Source organism: Salvelinus alpinus, chromosome 21 (genome assembly GCF_045679555.1).
Source record: "Salvelinus alpinus chromosome 21, SLU_Salpinus.1, whole genome shotgun sequence".
NCBI lineage: Eukaryota > Metazoa > Chordata > Actinopteri > Salmoniformes > Salmonidae > Salvelinus > Salvelinus alpinus.
This window is the reverse complement of record NC_092106.1, coordinates 12,710,457-12,737,956: the sequence shown is the minus strand read 5'-3', so window position 1 is coordinate 12,737,956 and position 27,500 is coordinate 12,710,457. Positions and strand designations below refer to the sequence as shown.

Here is a 27,500-nt window from a genome sequence, read left to right as displayed (position 1 = left end):
CACACACACACACACACACACACACACACACACACACACACACACACACACACACACACACACACACACACACACACACACACACACACACACACACACACACACACACACACACACACACACACACACACAGGTCTACACACCTAGCTTGGTTTTTATGACTGGTTCATATTTTACATGGTGAGGTTTCATTTTCCAATTACCTGACTTTCCCTCTAGGTGGAGCCCTCTGTTTCTCTTTCATTCAAGCCACTGCTAATTGAGGCTAATTGGAGAGTGGTCAGGGGTTGGAGTTTTGGGTATTGTAGTTTGTAAATTGCGGTCGTAGCATGTACTGTGTGTAGATGTGTCATTCTGTGGACTGCAGTTTATTGCTCTTGCTTCCAATGCCTTAGAAAGTGGGTTATAGAGGGCGTTACGGTGGGGGGGTTGTGCTATCTTGGAGGGTTGTATGTTTGCCTGTCTGTGTGTGTTTGTGTGCACGTGTGTGCGTTTTAGTGGGCGCGCTCCCAGCCATATGCTCCTTTCTCTGCTCTGCTTTCTGTTTGGACCAATCGCTCCCCTCTGTTTGCCTGGTGTCGAGACGCTCTGTGGGTTTAAGATTGCTAAAAAAGGCACTCGATGCTCCAGGCTTTTCCTCATTTCTCCTTCTTTGTGTGTTTTTGTGTCTGTGTCTGTATCAGTGACTGGTCTGAAACCTGCTAACGTGTCTATCCTTGTGTACTAGCTGTGTGGTTTTGTATGGTTTTGTTTCTGGCTGTGTCTAGAGTTCGGATTGTGTAGGGCTAAGCCCCCGGAGCTGAAAGCAGGCCAGACCACCAGTAGAGGCCCTCAGCTCCTCCAGGTTGTAGTAGGCCACTAGTAGAAGGACGCTCTGGATGCTGACAGTGGACAGAATAGAGAAGCTTGGTCATCTCTGTCTCCGCCTGGTTTCCCTGGTGATGTGCTATATATTCAGCTCTCCCAGCCTAGCTTCCACTAACCCCAAATAGTTCTTTTTTTAAACCTTCAAGGGCAAACAGCCGCGGCGTAATGTAATGAGATTGCAGGCAGAAGCGACCAAACTGAAAGCAGCCATTTTCTACAGCTGTCAACTTCTTGTTGAAAGGGCCGACTTATTCCGATAGCTCGAATGGCAGCGCCAGGGTGACGGGGTGGGGGAGGGGATGAATTGGGGAGTGTGTGTGTTTGGGGGGGCAAGGGTGCAGAGAAGAGAGGGGCGCAGGGAGAGGAGGAGGGAGAGGGTGGAACCTCCGGGGTTATAGCTGCTTTGCATTTTGAATGTTTTCTCTCCTCTTACCCCGTTGCAACCCATCCCTGTGCTAGCAGGACTAGTGCAGCCTTTCAAGCCTATTTCCACACCACACGCTTAATATTTTAAAAGCTGGGTGTATAGGTTTGCGTGTGTATGTGTGCACGTGGCGTGCCTGTGTGTCCTTCTGCCTCTTTGCATTTAGGAGTTTTTATTTGTGTGTACATGTGCATTCTCCCCAGCCAGCGTATCCATGAGTTTTGTCTAAAAAGGAAGATTGATGGGAAACGTTATATCTGTGTTGTCATCTTGCAGAATGACACATATCTAGTAATTACACTGATATTTCCACCGTCATCAAAGCTATGCTGTGGAATGACAACAGTACAGTAGAACAGTATGTCAAGAATATCAGACTTCCGTACACAACCACATTCCCAGCCTTGAACATCATCCACTACCCCCATCCAACACCTCAGCCTCAGTTGAACTGATTTCCCTGCTACCACCATGGCTAAGCTTCATCCCAATGGCAGACTATTCCCTATATAGTGCCCTGGTCAAAAGCAGTGCACTATTAGGCAAAAGGGTGCGGATTGGGACATAGTCTAAGTCCCTTAGTCTTGTTCCAGTTCCTCCCTGCTGTGTGTCACATTTGGTCCTCTGGTATCCAGGCCTCCTCTCATCCCATAGAAAGCTCTAGTGAGTGACCATAGGTTGGACTGCCGGGGAGGGAAGGGGGTCACAACATATCCCTTTTAATGCCCAACCAGAACATCTCTAATCCCCAGTGCAGAGGTCGGGTCTGATGGTATAGTATGGAGTGTGAGGTGTAGCCAGTCCCAATATTCTGTCTTGTCTGTTACACTGGAATTTGTGCTATATTTCCTATATACTACTGTATGGATGACACACATATGTACTGTACAGCAGTATACTGTATGGATGACACACATATGTACTGTACAGCAGTATACTGTATGGATGACACACATATGTACTGTACAGCAGTATACTGTATGGATGACAAATGTATGTACTGTACAGCAGTATACTGTATGGATGACACACATATGTACTGTACAGCAGTATACTGTATGGATGACACACATATGTACTGTACAGCACTATACTGTATGGATGACACACATATGTACTGTACAGCAGTATACTGTATGGATGAAAAATGTATGTACTGTACAGCACTATACTGTATGGATGACAAATGTATGTACTGTACAGTAGTATACTGTATGGATGACACACATATGTACTGTACAGCACTATACTGTATGGATGACAAATGTATGTACTGTACAGTAGTATACTGTATGGATGACACACATATGTACTGTACAGAAGTATACTGTATGGATGACACACATATGTACTGTACAGCACTATACTGTATGGATGACAAATGTATGTACTGTACAGCAGTATACTGTATGGATGACACACGTATGTACTGTACAGCAGTATACTGTATGGATGACACACATATGTACTGTACAGCAGTATACTGTATGGATGACACACACATATGTACTGTACAGCAGTATACTGTATGGATGACAAATGTATGTACTGTACAGCAGTTTACTGTATGGATGACAAATGTATGTACTGTACAGCAGTATACTGTATGATGACACACATATGTACTGTACAGCAGTATACTGTATGGATGACACACATATGTACTGTACAGCAGTATACTGTATGGATGACAAATGTATGTACTGTACAGCAGTTTACTGTATGGATGACACACATATGTACTGTACAGCACTATACTGTATGGATGACACACATATGTACTGTACAGCAGTATACTGTATGGATGACACACATATGTACTGTACAGCAGTATACTGTATGGATGACACACGTATGTACTGTACAGCAGTATACTGTATGGATGACACACATATGTACTGTACAGCAGTATACTGTATGGATGACACACACATATGTACTGTACAGCAGTATACTGTATGGATGACAAATGTATGTACTGTACAGCAGTTTACTGTATGGATGACAAATGTATGTACTGTACAGCAGTATACTGTATGATGACACACATATGTACTGTACAGCAGTATACTGTATGGATGACAAATGTATGTACTGTACAGCAGTTTACTGTATGGATGACACACATATGTACTGTACAGCACTATACTGTATGGATGACACACATATGTACTGTACAGCAGTATACTGTATGGATGACACACATATGTACTGTACAGCAGTATACTGTATGGATGACAAATGTATGTACTGTACAGCAGTTTACTGTATGGATGACACACATATGTACTGTACAGCAGTATACTGTATGGATGACACACATATGTACTGTACAGCACTATACTGTATGGATGACAAATGTATGTACTGTACAGCAGTATACTGTATGCATGACAAATATATGTACTGTACAGCACTATACTGTATGGATGACAAATGTATGTACTGTACAGTAGTATACTGTATGGATGACACACATATGTACTGTACAGCACTATACTGTATGGATGACAAATGTATGTACTGTACAGTAGTATACTGTATGGATGACACACATATGTACTGTACAGAAGTATACTGTATGGATGACACACATATGTACTGTACAGCACTATACTGTATGGATGACAAATGTATGTACTGTACAGCAGTATACTGTATGGATGACACACATATGTACTGTACAGCAGTATACTGTATGGATGACACACATATGTACTGTACAGCAGTATACTGTATGGATGACACACACATATGTACTGTACAGCAGTATACTGTATGGATGACAAATGTATGTACTGTACAGCAGTTTACTGTATGGATGACAAATGTATGTACTGTACAGCAGTATACTGGATGATGACACACATATGTACTGTACAGCAGTATACTGTATGGATGACACACATATGTACTGTACAGCAGTATACTGTATGGATGACAAATGTATGTACTGTACAGCAGTTTACTGTATGGATGACACACATATGTACTGTACAGCACTATACTGTATGGATGACACACATATGTACTGTACAGCAGTATACTGTATGGATGACACACATATGTACTGTACAGCAGTATACTGTATGGATGACACACGTATGTACTGTACAGCAGTATACTGTATGGATGACACACATATGTACTGTACAGCAGTATACTGTATGGATGACACACACATATGTACTGTACAGCAGTATACTGTATGGATGACAAATGTATGTACTGTACAGCAGTTTACTGTATGGATGACAAATGTATGTACTGTACAGCAGTATACTGTATGATGACACACATATGTACTGTACAGCAGTATACTGTATGGATGACAAATGTATGTACTGTACAGCAGTTTACTGTATGGATGACACACATATGTACTGTACAGCACTATACTGTATGGATGACACACATATGTACTGTACAGCAGTATACTGTATGGATGACAAACATATGTACTGTACAGCAGTATACTGTATGGATGACAAATGTATGTACTGTACAGCAGTTTACTGTATGGATGACACACATATGTACTGTACAGCAGTATACTGTATGGATGACACACATATGTACTGTACAGCACTATACTGTATGGATGACAAATGTATGTACTGTACAGCAGTATACTGTATGCATGACAAATATATGTACTGTACAGCAGTATACTGTATGGATGACAAATGTATGTACTGTACAGCAGTATACTGTATGGATTACAAATGTATGTACTGTACAGCAGTATACTGTATGGATGACAAATGTATGTACTGTACAGCAGTATACTGTATGGATGACACAAATATGTACTGTACAGCAGTATACTGTATGGATGACACACATATGTACTGTACAGTAGTATACTGTATGGATGACACACATATGTACTGTACAGCAGTATACTGTATGGATGACACACATATGTACTGTACAGCAGTATACTGTATGGATGAAACACATATATACTGTACAGCAGTATACTGTATGGATGACAAATGTATGTACTGTACAGCAGTATACTGTATGGATGACACACATATGTACTGTACAGCAGTATACTGTATGGATGACACACATATGTACTGTACAGCAGTATACTGTATGGTTGAGATTGTATGTGCTGTGTACATTATATTGTATGGTTGCAAATCTATGTATTAACAGTCATTTGATCACTCTTTTGTTGCTGAGAAATGCAGATGAGCTTTGTGATTGACATAAATTCTCTGAAAACACACGGTTATGTTAACAGTATTGCACTTTTCATGTAGCCTCATTTTGACCAGCTAATAGCCGGCCCACCGATCAAGCACCATTCTGTATTAAACATTCAAATCCTGTTGCTGCAGGGTTATTTTGCTACGACAATATAAGTCAAATTAAGATCCTACATCTGTATAGTATACTGTATGGATAATGATCCTATGTACTGCAGACTACAGTACGTATACTGTATGTTGTATGGTTGTGATCCTATATACTGTATGTTGTATGGTTGTGATCCTATATACTGTGTGTTGTATGGTTGTGATCCTATATACTGTGTGTTGTATGGTTGTGATCCTATATACTTTCTGTTGTATGGTTGTGATCCTATATACTGTGTGTTGTATGGTTGTGATCTTATATACTGTGTGTTGTATGGTTGTGATCCTATATACTGTATGTTGTATGGTTGTGATCCTATATACTGTATATTGTATGGTTGTGATCCTATATACTGTGTGTTGTATGGTTGTGATCTTATATACTGTATGTTGTATGGTTGTGATCCTATATACTGTATGTTGTATGGTTGTGATCCTATATTCTTTCTGTTGTATGGTTGTAATCCTATATACTGTATATTGTATGGTTGTGATCCTATATACTGTGTGTTGTATGGTTGTGATCTTATATACTGTGTGTTGTATGGTTGTGATCCTATATACTGTATGTTGTATGGTTGTGATCATATATACTGTGTGTTGTATGGTTGTGATCCTATATACTGTATGTTGTATGGTTGTGATCCTATATACTGTATGTTGTATGGTTGTGATCCTATATACTGTATGTTGTATGGTTGTGATCTTATATACTGTGTGTTGTATGGTTGTGATCTTATATACTGTGTGTTGTATGGTTGTGATCCTATATACTGTATGTTGTATGGTTGTGATCTTATATACTGTGTGTTGTATGGTTGTGATCCTATATACTGTATGTTGTATGGTTGTGATCCTATATACTGTATGTTGTATGGTTGTGATCTTATATACTGTATGTTGTATGGTTGTGATCTTATATACTGTGTGTTGTATGGTTGTGATCTTATATACTGTGTGTTGTATGGTTGTGATCCTATATACTGTATGTTGTATGGTTGTGATCCTATATACTGTGTGTTGTATGGTTGTGATCCTATATACTGTGTGTTGTATGGTTGTGATCCTATATCCTGTATGGTTGTGATCTTATATACTGTATGTTGTATGGTTGTGATCTTATATACTGTGTGTTGTATGGTTGTGATCTTATATACTGTGTGTTGTATGGTTGTGATCTTATATACTGTGTGTTGTATGGTTGTGATCCTATATACTGTATGTTGTATGGTTGTGATCCTATATACTGTGTGTTGTATGGTTGTGATCTTATATACTGTGTGTTGTATGGTTGTGATCCTATATACTTTCTGTTGTATGGTTGTGATCTTATATACTGTATGTTGTATGGTTGTGATCCTATATCCTGTATGGTTGTGATCTTATATACTGTGTGTTGTATGGTTGTGATCCTATATACTGTGTGTTGTATGGTTGTGATCTTATATACTGTGTGTTGTATGGTTGTGATCCTATATACGGTATGTTGTATGGTTGTGATCTTATATACTGTGTGTTGTATGGTTGTGATCTTATATACTGTATGTTGTATGGTTGTGATCCTATATACTGTGTGTTGTATGGTTGTGATCCTATATACTGTGTGTTGTATGGTTGTGATCTTATATACTGTGTGTTGTATGGTTGTGATCCTATATCCTGTATGGTTGTGATCTTATATACTGTGTGTTGTATGGTTGTGATCTTATATACTGTGTGTTGTATGGTTGTGATCCTATATCCTGTATGGTTGTGATCCTATATACAGTATGTTGTATGGTTGTGATCTTATATACTGTGTGTTGTATGGTTGTGATCCTATATACTGTATGTTGTATGGTTGTGATCCTATATACTGTATGTTGTATGGTTGTGATCTTATATACTGTATGTTGTATGGTTGTGATCTTATATACTGTGTGTTGTATGGTTGTGATCTTATATACTGTGTGTTGTATGGTTGTGATCCTATATACTGTATGTTGTATGGTTGTGATCCTATATACTGTGTGTTGTATGGTTGTGATCCTATATACTGTGTGTTGTATGGTTGTGATCTTATATACTGTGTGTTGTATGGTTGTGATCCTATATACGGTATGTTGTATGGTTGTGATCTTATATACTGTGTGTTGTATGGTTGTGATCCTATATACTGTGTGTTGTATGGTTGTGATCCTATATACTGTGTGTTGTATGGTTGTGATCCTATATACTGTGTGTTGTATGGTTGTGATCCTATATACTGTGTGTTGTATGGTTGTGATCTTATATACTGTGTGTTGTATGGTTGTGATCCTATATCCTGTATGGTTGTGATCTTATATACTGTGTGTTGTATGGTTGTGATCTTATATACTGTATGTTGTATGGTTGTGATCTTATATACTGTATGTTGTATGGTTGTGATCCTATATACTGTGTGTTGTATGGTTGTGATCCTATATACTGTGTGTTGTATGGTTGTGATCCTATATACTGTATGTTGTATGGTTGTGATCCTATATACTGTGTGTTGTATGGTTGTGATCCTATATACTGTGTGTTGTATGGTTGTGATCTTATATACTGTGTGTTGTATGGTTGTGATCCTATATACGGTATGTTGTATGGTTGTGATCTTATATACTGTGTGTTGTATGGTTGTGATCCTATATACTGTGTGTTGTATGGTTGTGATCCTATATACTGTGTGTTGTATGGTTGTGATCCTATATACTGTGTGTTGTATGGTTGTGATCTTATATACTGTGTGTTGTATGGTTGTGATCCTATATACTGTGTGTTGTATGGTTGTGATCCTATATACTGTATGTTGTATGGTTGTGATCCTATATACTGTGTGTTGTATGGTTGTGATCCTATATACTGTGTGTTGTATGGTTGTGATCCTATATACTGTGTGTTGTATGGTTGTGATCCTATATACTGTGTGTTGTATGGTTGTGATCCTATATACTGTGTGTTGTATGGTTGTGATCCTATATACTGTGTGTTGTATGGTTGTGATCCTATATACTGTGTGTTGTATGGTTGTGATCCTATATACTGTGTGTTGTATGGTTGTGATCCTATATACTGTATGTTGTATGGTTGTGATCCTATATACTGTGTGTTGTATGGTTGTGATCCTATATACTGTGTGTTGTATGGTTGTGATCCTATATACTGTGTGTTGTATGGTTGTGATCCTATATACTGTGTGTTGTATGGTTGTGATCCTATATACTGTGTGTTGTATGGTTGTGATCCTATATACTGTGTGTTGTATGGTTGTGATCCTATATACTGTATGTTGTATGGTTGTGATCCTATATACTGTGTGTTGTATGGTTGTGATCCTATATACTGTGTGTTGTATGGTTGTGATCCTATATACTGTGTGTTGTATGGTTGTGATCCTATATACTGTGTGTTGTATGGTTGTGATCCTATATACTGTATGTTGTATGGTTGTGATCCTATATACTGTGTGTTGTATGGTTGTGATCCTATATACTGTGTGTTGTATGGTTGTGATCCTATATACTGTGTGTTGTATGGTTGTGATCCTATATACTGTGTGTTGTATGGTTGTGATCCTATATACTGTGTGTTGTATGGTTGTGATCCTATATACTGTGTGTTGTATGGTTGTGATCCTATATACTGTATGTTGTATGGTTGTGATCCTATATACTGTGTGTTGTATGGTTGTGATCCTATATACTGTGTGTTGTATGGTTGTGATCCTATATACTGTGTGTTGTATGGTTGTGATCCTATATACTGTATGTTGTATGGTTGTGATCCTATATACTGTGTGTTGTATGGTTGTGATCCTATATACTGTATGTTGTATGGTTGTGATCCTATATACTGTGTGTTGTATGGTTGTGATCCTATATACTGTGTGTTGTATGGTTGTGATCCTATATACTGTGTGTTGTATGGTTGTGATCCTATATACTGTGTGTTGTATGGTTGTGATCCTATATACTGTATGTTGTATGGTTGTGATCCTATATACTGTGTGTTGTATGGTTGTGATCCTATATACTGTGTGTTGTATGGTTGTGATCCTATATACTGTGTGTTGTATGGTTGTGATCCTATATACTGTGTGTTGTATGGTTGTGATCCTATATACTGTGTGTTGTATGGTTGTGATCCTATATACTGTGTGTTGTATGGTTGTGATCCTATATACTGTGTGTTGTATGGTTGTGATCCTATATACTGTGTGTTGTATGGTTGTGATCCTATATACTGTGTGTTGTATGGTTGTGATCCTATATACTGTGTGTTGTATGGTTGTGATCCTATATACTGTGTGTTGTATGGTTGTGATCCTATATACTGTGTGTTGTATGGTTGTGATCCTATATACTGTGTGTTGTATGGTTGTGATCCTATATACTGTATGTTGTATGGTTGTGATCCTATATACTGTGTGTTGTATGGTTGTGATCCTATATACTGTGTGTTGTATGGTTGTGATCCTATATACTGTATGTTGTATGGTTGTGATCCTATATACTGTGTGTTGTATGGTTGTGATCCTATATACTGTGTGTTGTATGGTTGTGATCCTATATACTGTGTGTTGTATGGTTGTGATCCTATATACTGTGTGTTGTATGGTTGTGATCCTATATACTGTATGTTGTATGGTTGTGATCCTATATACTGTGTGTTGTATGGTTGTGATCCTATATACTGTGTGTTGTATGGTTGTGATCCTATATACTGTGTGTTGTATGGTTGTGATCCTATATACTGTGTGTTGTATGGTTGTGATCCTATATACTGTATGTTGTATGGTTGTGATCCTATATACTGTGTGTTGTATGGTTGTGATCCTATATACTGTGTGTTGTATGGTTGTGATCCTATATACTGTGTGTTGTATGGTTGTGATCCTATATACTGTGTGTTGTATGGTTGTGATCCTATATACTGTGTGTTGTATGGTTGTGATCCTATATACTGTGTGTTGTATGGTTGTGATCCTATATACTGTATGTTGTATGGTTGTGATCCTATATACTGTATGTTGTATGGTTGTGATCCTATATACTGTGTGTTGTATGGTTGTGATCCTATATACTGTATGTTGTATGGTTGTGATCCTATATACTGTGTGTTGTATGGTTGTGATCCTATATACTGTGTGTTGTATGGTTGTGATCCTATATACTGTGTGTTGTATGGTTGTGATCCTATATACTGTATGTTGTATGGTTGTGATCCTATATACTGTATGTTGTATGGTTGTGATCCTATATACTGTGTGTTGTATGGTTGTGATCCTATATACTGTGTGTTGTATGGTTGTGATCCTATATACTGTGTGTTGTATGGTTGTGATCCTATATACTGTATGTTGTATGGTTGTGATCCTATATACTGTGTGTTGTATGGTTGTGATCCTATATACTGTATGTTGTATGGTTGTGATCCTATATACTGTGTGTTGTATGGTTGTGATCCTATATACTGTATGTTGTATGGTTGTGATCCTATATACTGTGTGTTGTATGGTTGTGATCCTATATACTGTATGTTGTATGGTTGTGATCCTATATACTGTATGTTGTATGGTTGTGATCCTATATACTGTGTGTTGTATGGTTGTGATCCTATATACTGTGTGTTGTATGGTTGTGATCCTATATACTGTATGTTGTATGGTTGTGATCCTATATACTGTGTGTTGTATGGTTGTGATCCTATATACTGTGTGTTGTATGGTTGTGATCCTATATACTGTATGTTGTATGGTTGTGATCCTATATACTGTATGTTGTATGGTTGTGATCCTATATACTGTATGTTGTATGGTTGTGATCCTATATACTGTATGTTGTATGGTTGTGATCCTATATACTGTGTGTTGTATGGTTGTGATCCTATATACTGTATGTTGTATGGTTGTGATCCTATATACTGTGTGTTGTATGGTTGTGATCCTATATACTGTATGTTGTATGGTTGTGATCCTATATACTGTATGTTGTATGGTTGTGATCCTATATACTGTGTGTTGTATGGTTGTGATCCTATATACTGTGTGTTGTATGGTTGTGATCCTATATACTGTATGTTGTATGGTTGTGATCCTATATACTGTGTGTTGTATGGTTGTGATCCTATATACTGTATGTTGTATGGTTGTGATCCTATATACTGTATGTTGTATGGTTGTGATCCTATATACTGTGTGTTGTATGGTTGTGATCCTATATACTGTGTGTTGTATGGTTGTGATCCTATATACTGTGTGTTGTATGGTTGTGATCCTATATACTGTGTGTTGTATGGTTGTGATCCTATATACTGTATGTTGTATGGTTGTGATCCTATATACTGTATGTTGTATGGTTGTGATCCTATATACTGTATGTTGTATGGTTGTGATCCTATATACTGTATGTTGTATGGTTGTGATCCTATATACTGTGTGTTGTATGGTTGTGATCCTATATACTGTATGTTGTATGGTTGTGATCCTATATACTGTGTGTTGTATGGTTGTGATCCTATATACTGTATGTTGTATGGTTGTGATCCTATATACTGTGTGTTGTATGGTTGTGATCCTATATACTGTATGTTGTATGGTTGTGATCCTATATACTGTGTGTTGTATGGTTGTGATCCTATATACTGTATGTTGTATGGTTGTGATCCTATATACTGTGTGTTGTATGGTTGTGATCTTATATACTGTGTGTTGTATGGTTGTGATCCTATATCCATCCTATATACTGTGTGTTGTATGGTTGTGATCCTATATACTGTATGTTGTATGGTTGTGATCCTATATACTGTATGTTGTATGGTTGTGATCCTATATACTGTATGTTGTATGGTTGTGATCCTATATACTGTATGTTGTATGGTTGTGATCCTATATACTGTATGTTGTATGGTTGTGATCCTTTATACTGTATGTTGTATGGTTGTGATCCTATATACTGTATGTTGTATGGTTGTGATCCTATATACTGTATGTTGTATGGTTGTGATCCTATATACTGTATGTTGTATGGTTGTGATCCTATATACTGTATGTTGTATGGTTGTGATCCTATATACTGTATGTTGTATGGTTGTGATCCTATATACTGTATGTTGTATGGTTGTGATCCTATATACTGTATGTTGTATGGTTGTGATCCTATATACTGTATGTTGTATGGTTGTGATCCTATATACTGTATGTTGTATGGTTGTGATCCTATATACTGTGTGTTGTATGGTTGTGATCCTATATACTGTATGTTGTATGGTTGTGATCCTATATACTGTGTGTTGTATGGTTGTGATCCTATATACTGTATGTTGTATGGTTGTGATCCTATATACTGTGTGTTGTATGGTTGTGATCCTATATACTGTATGTTGTATGGTTGTGATCCTATATACTGTATGTTGTATGGTTGTGATCCTATATACTGTATGTTGTATGGTTGTGATCCTATATACTGTATGTTGTATGGTTGTGATCCTATATACTGTGTGTTGTATGGTTGTGATCCTATATACTGTATGTTGTATGGTTGTGATCTTATATACTGTGTGTTGTATGGTTGTGATCTTATATACTGTGTGTTGTATGGTTGTGATCCTATATACTGTATGTTGTATGGTTGTGATCCTATATACTGTGTGTTGTATGGTTGTGATCCTATATACTGTATGTTGTATGGTTGTGATCCTATATACTGTATGTTGTATGGTTGTGATCCTATATACTGTGTGTTGTATGGTTGTGATCCTATATACTGTATGTTGTATGGTTGTGATCCTATATACTGTATGTTGTATGGTTGTGATCCTATATACTGTGTGTTGTATGGTTGTGATCCTATATACTGTATGTTGTATGGTTGTGATCCTATATACTGTATGTTGTATGGTTGTGATCCTATATACTGTGTGTTGTATGGTTGTGATCCTATATACTGTGTGTTGTATGGTTGTGATCCTATATACTGTGTGTTGTATGGTTGTGATCCTATATACTGTATGTTGTATGGTTGTGATCCTATATACTGTGTGTTGTATGGTTGTGATCCTATATACTGTATGTTGTATGGTTGTGATCCTATATACGGTATGTTGTATGGTTGTGATCTTATATACTGTGTGTTGTATGGTTGTGATCCTATATACTGTGTGTTGTATGGTTGTGATCCTATATACTGTGTGTTGTATGGTTGTGATCCTATATACTGTGTGTTGTATGGTTGTGATCTTATATACTGTGTGTTGTATGGTTGTGATCCTATATCCTGTATGGTTGTGATCTTATATACTGTGTGTTGTATGGTTGTGATCTTATATACTGTATGTTGTATGGTTGTGATCTTATATACTGTATGTTGTATGGTTGTGATCCTATATACTGTGTGTTGTATGGTTGTGATCCTATATACTGTGTGTTGTATGGTTGTGATCCTATATACTGTATGTTGTATGGTTGTGATCCTATATACTGTATGTTGTATGGTTGTGATCCTATATACTGTATGTTGTATGGTTGTGATCCTATATACTGTATGTTGTATGGTTGTGATCCTATATACTGTATGTTGTATGGTTGTGATCCTATATACTGTATGTTGTATGGTTGTGATCCTATATACTGTATGTTGTATGGTTGTGATCCTATATACTGTATGTTGTATGGTTGTGATCCTATATACTGTATGTTGTATGGTTGTGATCCTATATACTGTATGTTGTATGGTTGTGATCCTATATACTGTATGTTGTATGGTTGTGATCCTATATACTGTATGTTGTATGGTTGTGATCCTATATACTGTATGTTGTATGGTTGTGATCCTATATACTGTGTGTTGTATGGTTGTGATCTTATATACTGTATGTTGTATGGTTGTGATCCTATATACTGTATGTTGTATGGTTGTGATCCTATATACTGTGTGTTGTATGGTTGTGATCCTATATACTGTATGTTGTATGGTTGTGATCCTATATACTGTATGTTGTATGGTTGTGATCCTATATACTGTGTGTTGTATGGTTGTGATCCTATATACTGTATGTTGTATGGTTGTGATCCTATATACTGTATGTTGTATGGTTGTGATCCTATATACTGTGTGTTGTATGGTTGTGATCCTATATACTGTATGTTGTATGGTTGTGATCCTATATACTGTATGTTGTATGGTTGTGATCCTATATACTGTGTGTTGTATGGTTGTGATCCTATATACTGTATGTTGTATGGTTGTGATCCTATATACTGTATGTTGTATGGTTGTGATCCTATATACTGTATGTTGTATGGTTGTGATCTTATATACTGTATGTTGTATGGTTGTGATCCTATATACTGTATGTTTTATGGTTGTGATCCTATATACTGTATGTTGTATGGTTGTGATCCTATATACTGTGTGTTGTATGGTTGTGATCCTATATACTGTATGTTGTATGGTTGTGATCCTATATACTGTATGTTGTATGGTTGTGATCCTATATACTGTGTGTTGTATGGTTGTGATCCTATATACTGTATGTTGTATGGTTGTGATCCTATATACTGTATGTTGTATGGTTGTGATCCTATATACTGTATGTTGTATGGTTGTGATCCTATATACTGTATGTTGTATGGTTGTGATCCTATATACTGTATGTTGTATGGTTGTGATCCTATATACTGTATGTTGTATGGTTGTGATCCTATATACTGTATGTTGTATGGTTGTGATCCTATATACTGTGTGTTGTATGGTTGTGATCCTATATACTGTATGTTGTATGGTTGTGATCCTATATACTGTATGTTGTATGGTTGTGATCCTATATACTGTATGTTGTATGGTTGTGATCCTATATACTGTGTGTTGTATGGTTGTGATCCTATATACTGTATGTTGTATGGTTGTGATCCTATATACTGTATGTTGTATGGTTGTGATCCTATATACTGTATGTTGTATGGTTGTGATCCTATATACTGTATGTTGTATGGTTGTGATCCTATATACTGTATGTTGTATGGTTGTGATCCTATATACTGTGTGTTGTATGATTGTGATCCTATATACTGTATGTTGTATGGTTGTGATCCTATATACTGTGTGTTGTATGATTGTGATCCTATATACTGTATGTTGTATGGTTGTGATCCTATATACTGTATGTTGTATGGTTGTGATCCTATATACTGTGTGTTGTATGGTTGTGATCCTATATACTGTATGTTGTATGGTTGTGATCCTATATACTGTATGTTGTATGGTTGTGATCCTATATACTGTATGTTGTATGGTTGTGATCCTATATACTGTGTGTTGTATGGTTGTGATCCTATATACTGTATGTTGTATGGTTGTGATCCTATATACTGTATGTTGTATGGTTGTGATCCTATATACTGTATGTTGTATGGTTGTGATCTTATATACTGTATGTTGTATGGTTGTGATCCTATATACTGTATGTTGTATGGTTGTGATCCTATATACTGTATGTTGTATGGTTGTGATCCTATATACTGTATGTTGTGTGGTTGTGATCCTATATACTGTATGTTGTATGGTTGTGATCCTATATACTGTGTGTTGTATGATTGTGATCCTATATACTGTATGTTGTATGGTTGTGATCCTATATACTGTGTGTTGTATGATTGTGATCCTATATACTGTATGTTGTATGGTTGTGATCCTATATACTGTATGTTGTATGGTTGTGATCCTATATACTGTGTGTTGTATGGTTGTGATCCTATATACTGTATGTTGTATGGTTGTGATCCTATATACTGTATGTTGTATGGTTGTGATCCTATATACTGTATGTTGTATGGTTGTGATCCTATATACTGTGTGTTGTATGGTTGTGATCCTATATACTGTATGTTGTATGGTTGTGATCCTATATACTGTATGTTGTATGGTTGTGGTCCTATATACTGTATGTTGTATGGTTGTGATCTTATATACTGTATGTTGTATGGTTGTGATCCTATATACTGTATGTTTTATGGTTGTGATCCTATATACTGTATGTTTTATGGTTGTGATCCTATATACTGTGTGTTGTATGGTTGTGATCCTATATACTGTATGTTGTATGGTTGTGATCCTATATACTGTATGTTGTATGGTTGTGATCCTATATACTGTATGTTGTATGGTTGTGATCCTATATACTGTATGTTGTATGGTTGTGATCCTATATACTGTATGTTGTATGGTTGTGATCCTATATACTGTATGTTGTATGGTTGTGATCCTATATACTGTATGTTGTATGGTTGTGATCCTATATACTGTATGTTGTATGGTTGTGATCCTATATACTGTATGTTGTATGGTTGTGATCCTATATACTGTATGTTGTATGGTTGTGATCCTATATACTGTATGTTGTATGGTTGTGATCCTATATACTGTATGTTGTATGGTTGTGATCCTATATACTGTATGTTGTATGGTTGTGATCCTATATACTGTATGTTGTATGGTTGTGATCCTATATACTGTATGTTGTATGGTTGTGATCCTATATACTGTATGTTGTATGGTTGTGATCCTATATACTGTATGTTGTATGGTTGTGATCCTATATACTGTATGTTGTATGGTTGTGATCCTATATACTGTGTGTTGTATGGTTGTGATCCTATATACTGTATGTTGTATGGTTGTGATCCTATATACTGTGTGTTGTATGGTTGTGATCCTATATACTGTATGTTGTATGGTTGTGATCCTATATACTGTATGTTGTATGGTTGTGATCCTATATACTGTATGTTGTATGGTTGTGATCCTATATACTGTATGTTGTATGGTTGTGATCCTATATACTGTATGTTGTATGGTTGTGATCCTATATACTGTATGTTGTATGGTTGTGATCCTATATACTGTATGTTGTATGGTTGTGATCCTATATACTGTATGTTGTATGGTTGTGATCCTATATACTGTATGTTGTATGGTTGTGATCCTATATACTGTATGTTGTATGGTTGTGATCCTATATACTGTATGTTGTATGGTTGTGATCCTATATACTGTATGTTGTATGGTTGTGATCCTATATACTGTATGTTGTATGGTTGTGATCCTATATACTGTATGTTGTATGGTTGTGATCCTATATACTGTATGTTGTATGGTTGTGATCCTATATACTGTATGTTGTATGGTTGTGATCCTATATACTGTATGTTGTATGGTTGTGATCCTATATACTGTATGTTGTATGGTTGTGATCCTATATACTGTGTGTTGTATGGTTGTGATCCTATATACTGTATGTTGTATGGTTGTGATCCTATATACTGTGTGTTGTATGGTTGTGATCCTATATACTGTATGTTGTATGGTTGTGATCCTATATACTGTGTGTTGTATGGTTGTGATCCTATATACTGTATGTTGTATGGTTGTGATCCTATATACTGTATGTTGTATGGTTGTGATCCTATATACTGTATGTTGTATGGTTGTGATCCTATATACTGTATGTTGTATGGTTGTGATCCTATATACTGTATGTTGTATGGTTGTGATCCTATATACTGTATGTTGTATGGTTGTGATCCTATATACTGTATGTTGTATGGTTGTGATCCTATATACTGTATGTTGTATGGTTGTGATCCTATATACTGTATGTTGTATGGTTGTGATCCTATATACTGTATGTTGTATGGTTGTGATCCTATATACTGTATGTTGTATGGTTGTGATCCTATATACTGTGTGTTGTATGGTTGTGATCCTATATACTGTATGTTGTATGGTTGTGATCCTATATACTGTATGTTGTATGGTTGTGATCCTATATACTGTATGTTGTATGGTTGTGATCCTATATACTGTATGTTGTATGGTTGTGATCCTATATACTGTATGTTGTATGGTTGTGATCCTATATACTGTATGTTGTATGGTTGTGATCCTATATACTGTATGTTGTATGGTTGTGATCCTATATACTGTATGTTGTATGGTTGTGATCCTATATACTGTATGTTGTATGGTTGTGATCCTATATACTGTATGTTGTATGGTTGTGATCCTATATACTGTATGTTGTATGGTTGTGATCCTATATACTGTATGTTGTATGGTTGTGATCCTATATACTGTATGTTGTATGGTTGTGATCCTATATACTGTATGTTGTATGGTTGTGATCCTATATACTGTATGTTGTATGGTTGTGATCCTATATACTGTATGTTGTATGGTTGTGATCCTATATACTGTATGTTGTATGGTTGTGATCCTATATACTGTATGTTGTATGGTTGTGATCCTATATACTGTATGTTGTATGGTTGTGATCCTATATACTGTGTGTTGTATGGTTGTGATCCTATATACTGTATGTTGTATGGTTGTGATCCTATATACTGTGTGTTGTATGGTTGTGATCCTATATACTGTATGTTGTATGGTTGTGATCCTATATACTGTATGTTGTATGGTTGTGATCCTATATACTGTATGTTGTATGGTTGTGATCCTATATACTGTATGTTGTATGGTTGTGATCCTATATACTGTATGTTGTATGGTTGTGATCCTATATACTGTATGTTGTATGGTTGTGATCCTATATACTGTGTGTTGTATGGTTGTGATCCTATATACTGTATGTTGTATGGTTGTGATCCTATATACTGTGTGTTGTATGGTTGTGATCCTATATACTGTATGTTGTATGGTTGTGATCCTATATACTGTATGTTGTATGGTTGTGATCCTATATACTGTATGTTGTATGGTTGTGATCCTATATACTGTGTGTTGTATGGTTGTGATCCTATATACTGTATGTTGTATGGTTGTGATCCTATATCCTGTATGTTGTATGGTTGTGATCCTATATACTGTATGTTGTATGGTTGTGATCCTATATACTGTATGTTGTATGGTTGTGATCCTATATACTGTATGTTGTATGGTTGTGATCCTATATACTGTATGTTGTATGGTTGTGATCCTATATACTGTATGTTGTATGGTTGTGATCCTATATACTGTGTGTTGTATGGTTGTGATCCTATATACTGTGTGTTGTATGGTTGTGATCCTATATACTGTATGTCTGCCATGGCTGGCAACCTTGGTGTTGTGACTGTTAGAGAAGCACCAGGAATAACATAGGTGATGAACAGGAGCGAAGGAGAGAGAGGAGAGAAGGAGAGGAGGGAAGGAGAGAAGTAGAGAAGGAGAGGAGGGAAAGAGAGAAGGAGAGAAGGAGAGGAGGGAAGGAGAGAAGGAAGGCAGTGACTCACAGTGTCCCTCTATCTTTGTGTTCACAGGCAATCTGGAGGAACAGTCATTAAGAACAGGTAAGGGAGGAGGGAGGAGGGGAGGAGGGGGGAGGGGATGAGGGAGGAGGGAAGGAGGGGGAGGGGAGGAGATGGTTGCACAAGATAACAGACTAAATAAACTCTACAGGATACACAGTTACCCACGTTCACATGTACTACATAGACTTGCATTCACTTACAGTACAAATACACACACATATTACTCTACCATCAAGTGCCCACATGTATAACACACACACACATACACACCACTGACATGATGTTGTCTAGCAGTGAACAGTTCTATTCTACCTCATCCGGCGACGCTGATAGCCTCGCTCTGTTCACACATTCAGAGCACTGTGTCTCACCTTTCATGTGTCACTACATGCACTGTTTGTGCCTTTCACTTCTGATGAGTCTCTACATGCCCTGGCACCACACAGCCCAGGTCCTTCTGATGAGTCTCTACATGCCCTGGCACCACACAGCCCAGGTCCTTCTGATGAGTCTCTACATGCCCTGGCACCACACAGCCCAGGTCCTTCTGATGAGTCTCTACATGCCCTGGCACCACACAGCCCAGGTCCTTCTGATGAGTCTCTACATGCCCTGGCACCACACAGCCCAGGTCCTTCTGATGAGTCTCTACATGCCCTGGCACCACACAGCCCAGGTCCTTCTGATGAGTCTCTACATGCCCTGGCACCACACAGCCCAGGGCCTTCTGATGAGTCTCTACATGCCCTGGCACCGCACAGCCCAGGTCCTTCTGTAGAGTCTCTACATGCCCTGGCACCACACAGCCCAGGTCCTTCTGATGAGTCTCTACATGCCCTGGCACCACACAGCCCAGGTCCTTCTGATGAGTCTCTACATGCCCTGGCACCACACAGCCCTGGTCCTTCTGATGAGTCTCTACATGCCCTGGCACCACACAGCCCAGGTCCTTCTGATGAGTCTCTACATGCCCTGGCACCACACAGCCCAGGTCCTTCTGATGAGTCTCTACATGCCCTGGCACCGCACAGCCCAGGTCCTTCTGATGAGTCTCTACATGCCCTGGCACCACACAGCCCAGGTCCTTCTGATGAGTCTCTACATGCCCTGGCACCACACAGCCCAGGTCCTTCTGATGAGTCTCTACATGCCCTGGCACCACACAGCCCTGGTCCTTCTGATGAGTCTCTACATGCCCTGGCACCACACAGCCCAGGTCCTTCTGATGAGTCTCTACATGCCCTGGCACCGCACAGCCCAGGTCCTTCTGATGAGTCTCTACATGCCCTGGCACCACACAGCCCAGGTCCTTCTGATGAGTCTCTACATGCCCTGGCACCGCACAGCCCAGGTCCTTCTGTAGAGTCTCTACATGCCCTGGCACCACACAGCCCAGGTCCTTCTGTAGAGTCTCTACATGCCCTGGCACCACACAGCCCAGGTCCTTCTGATGAGTCTCTACATGCCCTGGCACCACACAGCCCAGGTCCTTCTGATGAGTCTCTACATGCCCCGGCACCACACAGCCCAGGTCCTTCTGATGAGTCTCTACATGCCCTGGCACCACACAGCCCAGGTCCTTCTGATGAGTCTCTACATGCCCTGGCACCACACAGCCCAGGTCCTTCTGATGAGTCTCTACATGCCCTGGCACCACACAGCCCAGGTCCTTCTGATGAGTCTCTACATGCCCTGGCACCACACAGCCCAGGTCCTCAGAGAAACCCACGGCCAGACACAGAGAGAGACAGAAGAATGATACTGTACTTTGGAAAAACAGATGCTCCATCCTCATGTTCTCACTGTAGAGTGTGGATAATGCAATGTCGATGTGTGGGTCCTGAAGTGAAATGACCTAGGTTAACAGGGCTCTGTGTCTCTCTCTTGCCTCCCTGTGCCCGTTGTGTGCCACCCGGTCTGTGCCAGTCTGGGTGAGGAGTTCTACAGAGAGGCCATCGAGCACTGCCGCAGCTACAATGCCCGCCTGTGTGCTGAGCGCTCCATGCGCCTGCCCTTCCTGGACTCCCAGACCGGCGTGGCACAGAGCAACTGCTACATCTGGATGGAGAAGAACCACCGCGGCCCAGGTGTGTGTCTGTCCTTGTGCGTGTGTAAGGTCTAGGCTTTCTCTCTCCCCTCTCCTCCCGCTATCCTTCTCTCTCCCCTCTCCTCCCTCCCTCTATCCTTCTCTCTCCCCTCTCCTCCCTCACTCTATCCTTCTCTCTCCCCTCTCCTCCCTCTCTATCCTTCTCTCTCCCCTCTCCTCCCTCTCTATCCTTCTCTCTCCCCTCGCCTCCCTCCCTCTATCCTTCTCTCTCCCCTCTCCTCCCTCCCTCTATCCTTCTCTCTCCCCTCTCCTCCCTCACTCTATCCTTCTCTCTCCCCTCTCCTCCCTCACTCTATCCTTCTCTCTCCCCTCTCCTCCCTCACTCGATCCTTCTCTCTCCCCTCTCCTCCCTTACTCGATCCTTCTCTCTCCCCTCACCTACCTCTCTCTTTCTCTCTCTCTCCCCTCTCCTACCTCTCTCTTTCTCTCTCCCCCTCTCTCACACCTATGTGTAGTATCAGTGTACAGTATGTGTGTGCATGTGTACAGAGTTTAGAGTTTGTTGTGTGTGTGTTTTGAGTGTGTATGAGTGACACAGGGTTGTTTTTACTAACATAAACGACCGATGGAGGTACAGGTTTGTCAATCACAGAGACTGATGGAGGTATAGGTTTGTCAAGCATAGAGACCGATGGAGGTATAGGTTTGTCAATCACAGAGACTGATGGAGGTATAGGTTTGTCAAGCACAGAGACTGATGGAGGTACAGGTTTGTCAAGCACAGAGACCGATGGAGGTATAGAGGTATAGGTTTGTCAAGCACAGAGACTGATGGAGGTATAGGTTTGTCAATCACAGAGACTGATGGAGGTATAGGTTTGTCAATCACAGAGACTGGTGGAGGTATAGGTTTGTCAAGCACAGAGACTGATGGAGGTATAGGTTTGTCAAGCACAGAGACTGATGGAGGTATAGGTTTGTCAAGCACAGAGACTGATGGAGGTATAGGTTTGTCAAGCATAGAGACCGATGGAGGTATAGGTTTGTCAAGCACAGAGCCTGATGGAGGTATAGGTTTGTCAATCACAGAGACTGATGGAGGTATAGGTTTGTCAAGCACAGAGACTGATGGAGGTATAGGTTTGTCAAGCACAGAGAGCGATGGAGGTATAGGTTTGTCAATCACAGAGACTGATGGAGGTATAGGTTTGTCAAGCACAGAGACTGATGGAGGTATAGGTTTGTCAAGCACAGAGACTGATGGAGGTATATGTTTGTCAAGCACAGAGACTGATGGAGGTACAGGTTTGTCAAGCACAGAGACTGATGGAGGTATAGGTTTGTCAAGCACAGAGACCGATGGAGGTATAGAGGTATAGGTTTGTCAAGCACAGGGACTGATGGAGGTATAGGTTTGTCAATCACAGAGACTGATGGAGGTATAGGTTTGTCAATCACAGAGACTGGTGGAGGTATAGGTTTGTCAAGCACAGAGACTGATGGAGGTATAGGTTTGTCAAGCACAGAGACTGATGGAGGTATAGGTTTGTCAAGCACAGAGACTGATGGAGGTATAGGTTTGTCAAGAACAGAGAATGATGGAGGTATAGGTTTGTCAAGCACAGAGACTGATGGAGGTATAGGTTTGTCAAGCACAGAGACTGATGGAGGTATAGGTTTGTCAAGCACAGAGACTGATGGAGGTATAGGTTTGTCAAGCATAGAGACCGATGGAGGTATAGGTTTGTCAAGCACAGAGCCTGATGGAGGTATAGGTTTGTCAATCACAGAGACTGATGGAGGTATAGGTTTGTCAAGCACAGAGACTGATGGAGGTATAGGTTTGTCAAGCACAGAGAGCGATGGAGGTATAGGTTTGTCAATCACAGAGACTGATGGAGGTATAGGTTTGTCAAGCACAGAGACTGATGGAGGTATAGGTTTGTCAAGCACAGAGACTGATGGAGGTATAGGTTTGTCAAGCACAGAGAGCGATGGAGGTATAGGTTTGTCAATCACAGAGACTGATGGAGGTATAGGTTTGTCAAGCACAGAGACTGATGGAGGTATAGGTTTGTCAAGCACAGAGACTGATGGAGGTATAGGTTTGTCAAGCACAGAGACTGATGGAGGTATAGGTTTGTCAAGCACAGAGACTGATGGAGGTATAGGTTTGTCAAGCACAGAGACTGATGGAGGTATAGGTTTGTAAAGCACAGAGACTGCTGGAGGTATAGGTTTGTCAAGCACAGAGACTGATGGAGGTATAGGTTTGTCAAGCACAGAGACTGATGGAGGTATAGGTTTGTCAAGCACAGAGACTGATGGAGGTATAGGTTTGTCAAGCATAGAGACTGATGGAGGTATAGGTTTGTCAAGCACAGAGACTGATGGAGGTATAGGTTTGTCAAGCACAGAGACTGATGGAGGTATAGGTTTGTCAAGCACAGAGACTGATGGAGGTATAGGTTTGTCAAGCACAGAGACTGATGGAGGTATAGGTTTGTCAAGCACAGAAACTGATGGAGGTATAGGTTTGTCAAGCACAGAGACCATAAAAGCTTAGGATTTCTCTTTGCACAAAAAACGAACATGTCCCTTCTATTTAAAGTGGATAACATCATCACCTTAACCCCTTCATTATAGTTTAGTCTGCATTAGCAGTTTTTCACATCTTGTTGCATTGTTCTTTGATTGGCCCCCAGGTTTGGCCCCGGGACAGTTGTATACTTACCCTGCCCGCTGCTGGCGCAAGAAGAGACGGCTAAACATTCTGGAGGACCCGCGCCTCGGACCCATCGACTTTAAGATCGGTAAGAGACAAGAGAACTGGAAAGGAGGATGAGGAGGCCGTAGAATGACAGAGAAAAACCACAGGAGGCTGGTGGCTTTTTAATTGGGGAGAACGGGCTCTTGGTAATGGCTTCAGTGGAAAAAGTGGAATGGTACCAAATACATCAAAAACATGGTTTCCAGGTGTTTGATGCCATTCCATTGGCTCCGTTCTAGACATTATTATGAGCCGTCCTCCCCTCAACAGCCTCCTGTGGTGTACTGTAGCTGTACTTGTATTGTTGTGTTAGTCTGTCAGGGCAAAGTGGTAGCTGGGAATGAATTCTAACATGTATTAGCAGGGGAGTGTTACTGTAACGTACGGTATGGTGTGTGTGTGTGTGTGTGTGTGTGTGTGTGTGTGTGTGTGTGTGTGTGTGTGTGTGTGTGTGTGTGTGTGTGTGTTCAGACTACGAGGCGTCTCTGAAGAAGGAGGGGGGCTTGCCGGAGGGGCCGGTGTTGGAATCACTGCTCAGTGGAGAGACTCTGGACAAGAAGGTGGAGACCAAGGAAGAGGAACCTATGAGCGAGTGCCAGGTAAGAGGAGCTTAGAATCACTCATGGTCGCCCACACACACACACACACACACACACACACACACACACACACACACACACACACACACACACACACACACACACACACACACACACACACACACACACACACACACACACACACACACACACACACATACACACAAGTACGCAAGTTCTAGTTTCCCTTTGTCATGCTCTCTTGGAGCCCTCTGACCCATTCCTCTACTTTTTCACCTTGGAGTTGCTGTGTAGTTTCTTCTCCTCTCTCGGCCTATCCCTCTCTGGTTCTCTCTCTCCCTCTCTGGTTCTCTCTCTCCCTATCTGGTTCTCTCTCTCCCTCTCTGGTTCTCTCTCTCCCTCTCTGGTTCTCTCTCTCCCTATCTGGTTCTCTCTCTCCCTCTCTGGTTCTCTCTCTCCCTCTCTGGTTCTCTCTCTCCCTCTCTGGTTCTCTCTCTCCCTATCTGGTTCTCTCTCTCCCTCTCTGGTTCTCTCTCTCCCTCTCTGGTTCTCTCTCTCCCTATCTGGTTCTCTCTCTCCCTCTCTGGTTCTCTCTCTCCCTCTCTGGTTCTCTCTCTCCCTCTCTGGTTCTCTCTCTCCCTCTCTGGTTCTCTCTCTCCCTCTCTGGTTCTCTCTCTCCCTATCTGGTTCTCTCTCTCCCTCTCTGGTTCTCTCTCTCCCTCTCTGGTTCTCTCTCTCCCTATCTGGTTCTCTCTCTCCCTCTCTGGTTCTCTCTCTCCCTCTCTGGTTCTCTCTCTCCCTCTCTGGTTCTCTCTCTCCCTCTCTGGTTCTCTCTCTCCCTCTCTGGTTCTCTCTCTCCCTCTCTTGTTCTCTCTCTCCCTCTCTGGTTCTCTCTCTCCCTCTCTGGTTCTCTCTCTCCCTCTCTGGTTCTCTCTCTCCCTCTCTGGTTCTCTCTCTCTCCCTCTCTGGTTCTCTCTCTCTCCCTCTCTGGTTCTCTCTCTGGTTCTCTCTCTCCCTCTCTGGTTCTCTCTCTCCCTATCTGGTTCTCTCTCTCCCTCTCTGGTTCTCTCTCTCCCTCTCTGGTTCTCTCTCTCCCTATCTGGTTCTCTCTCTCCCTCTCTGGTTCTCTCTCTCCCTCTCTGGTTCTCTCTCTCCCTCTCTGGTTCTCTCTCTCCCTATCTGGTTCTCTCTCTCCCTCTCTGGTTCTCTCTCTCCCTCTCTGGTTCTCTCTCTCCCTATCTGGTTCTCTCTCTCCCTCTCTGGTTCTCTCTCTCCCTCTCTGGTTCTCTCTCTCCCTCTCTGGTTCTCTCTCTCCCTCTCTGGTTCTCTCTCTCCCTCTCTGGTTCTCTCTCTCCCTATCTGGTTCTCTCTCTCCCTCTCTGGTTCTCTCTCTCCCTCTCTTGTTCTCTCTCTCCCTCTCTGGTTCTCTCTCTCCCTCTCTGGTTCTCTCTCTCCCTCTCTGGTTCTCTCTCTCCCTCTCTGGTTCTCTCTCTCTCCCTCTCTGGTTCTCTCTCTCTCCCTCTCTGGTTCTCTCTCTCCCTCTCTGGTTCTCTCTCTCCCTCTCTGGTTCTCTCTCTCCCTCTCTGGTTCTCTCTCTCTCCCTCTCTGGTTCTCTCTCTCCCTCTCTGGTTCTCTCTCTCTCCCTCTCTGGTTCTCTCTCTCCCTCTCTGGTTCTCTCTCTCCCTCTCTGGTTCTCTATCTCCCTCTCTGGTTCTCTCTCTCCCTCTCTGGTTCTCTCTCTCCCTCTCTGGTTCTCTCTCTCTCCCTCTCTGGTTCTCTCTCTCCCTCTCTGGTTCTCTCTCTCCCTCTCTGGTTCTCTCTCTCTCCTTCTCTGGTTCTCTCTCTCCCTCTCTGGTTCTCTCTCTCTCCCTCTCTGGTTCTCTCTCTCCCTCTCTGGTTCTCTCTCTCTCCCACTCTCTCGATGCCTTTCTTTCTCTCTCTCTGCCTCCCTCTCATGGCCCTGTGTGTAGTATCAGTGACTCTGGTTGGCAGTGACACATCCCCTGCAGCCATGACACACCCCCACTGGCACAGTTCCTCTCCTCCTCCCCAGAGAAAGTGTGTGTTTTGGAGGGATGGAGAGAGAGAGCATTGATGTGTGTGTGTGTGTGTGTGTGTGTGTGTGTGTGTGTGTGTGTGTGTGTGTGTGTGTGC

At 40.6% G+C, this 27,500-nt stretch overlaps 1 pseudogene; it reads left to right on the top strand.

The window, feature by feature from the left end:
* Positions 1-27,500, top strand: part of LOC139547849 (zinc finger protein neuro-d4-like) — a 62,004-nt pseudogene that overhangs the window by 9,777 nt on the left and 24,727 nt on the right.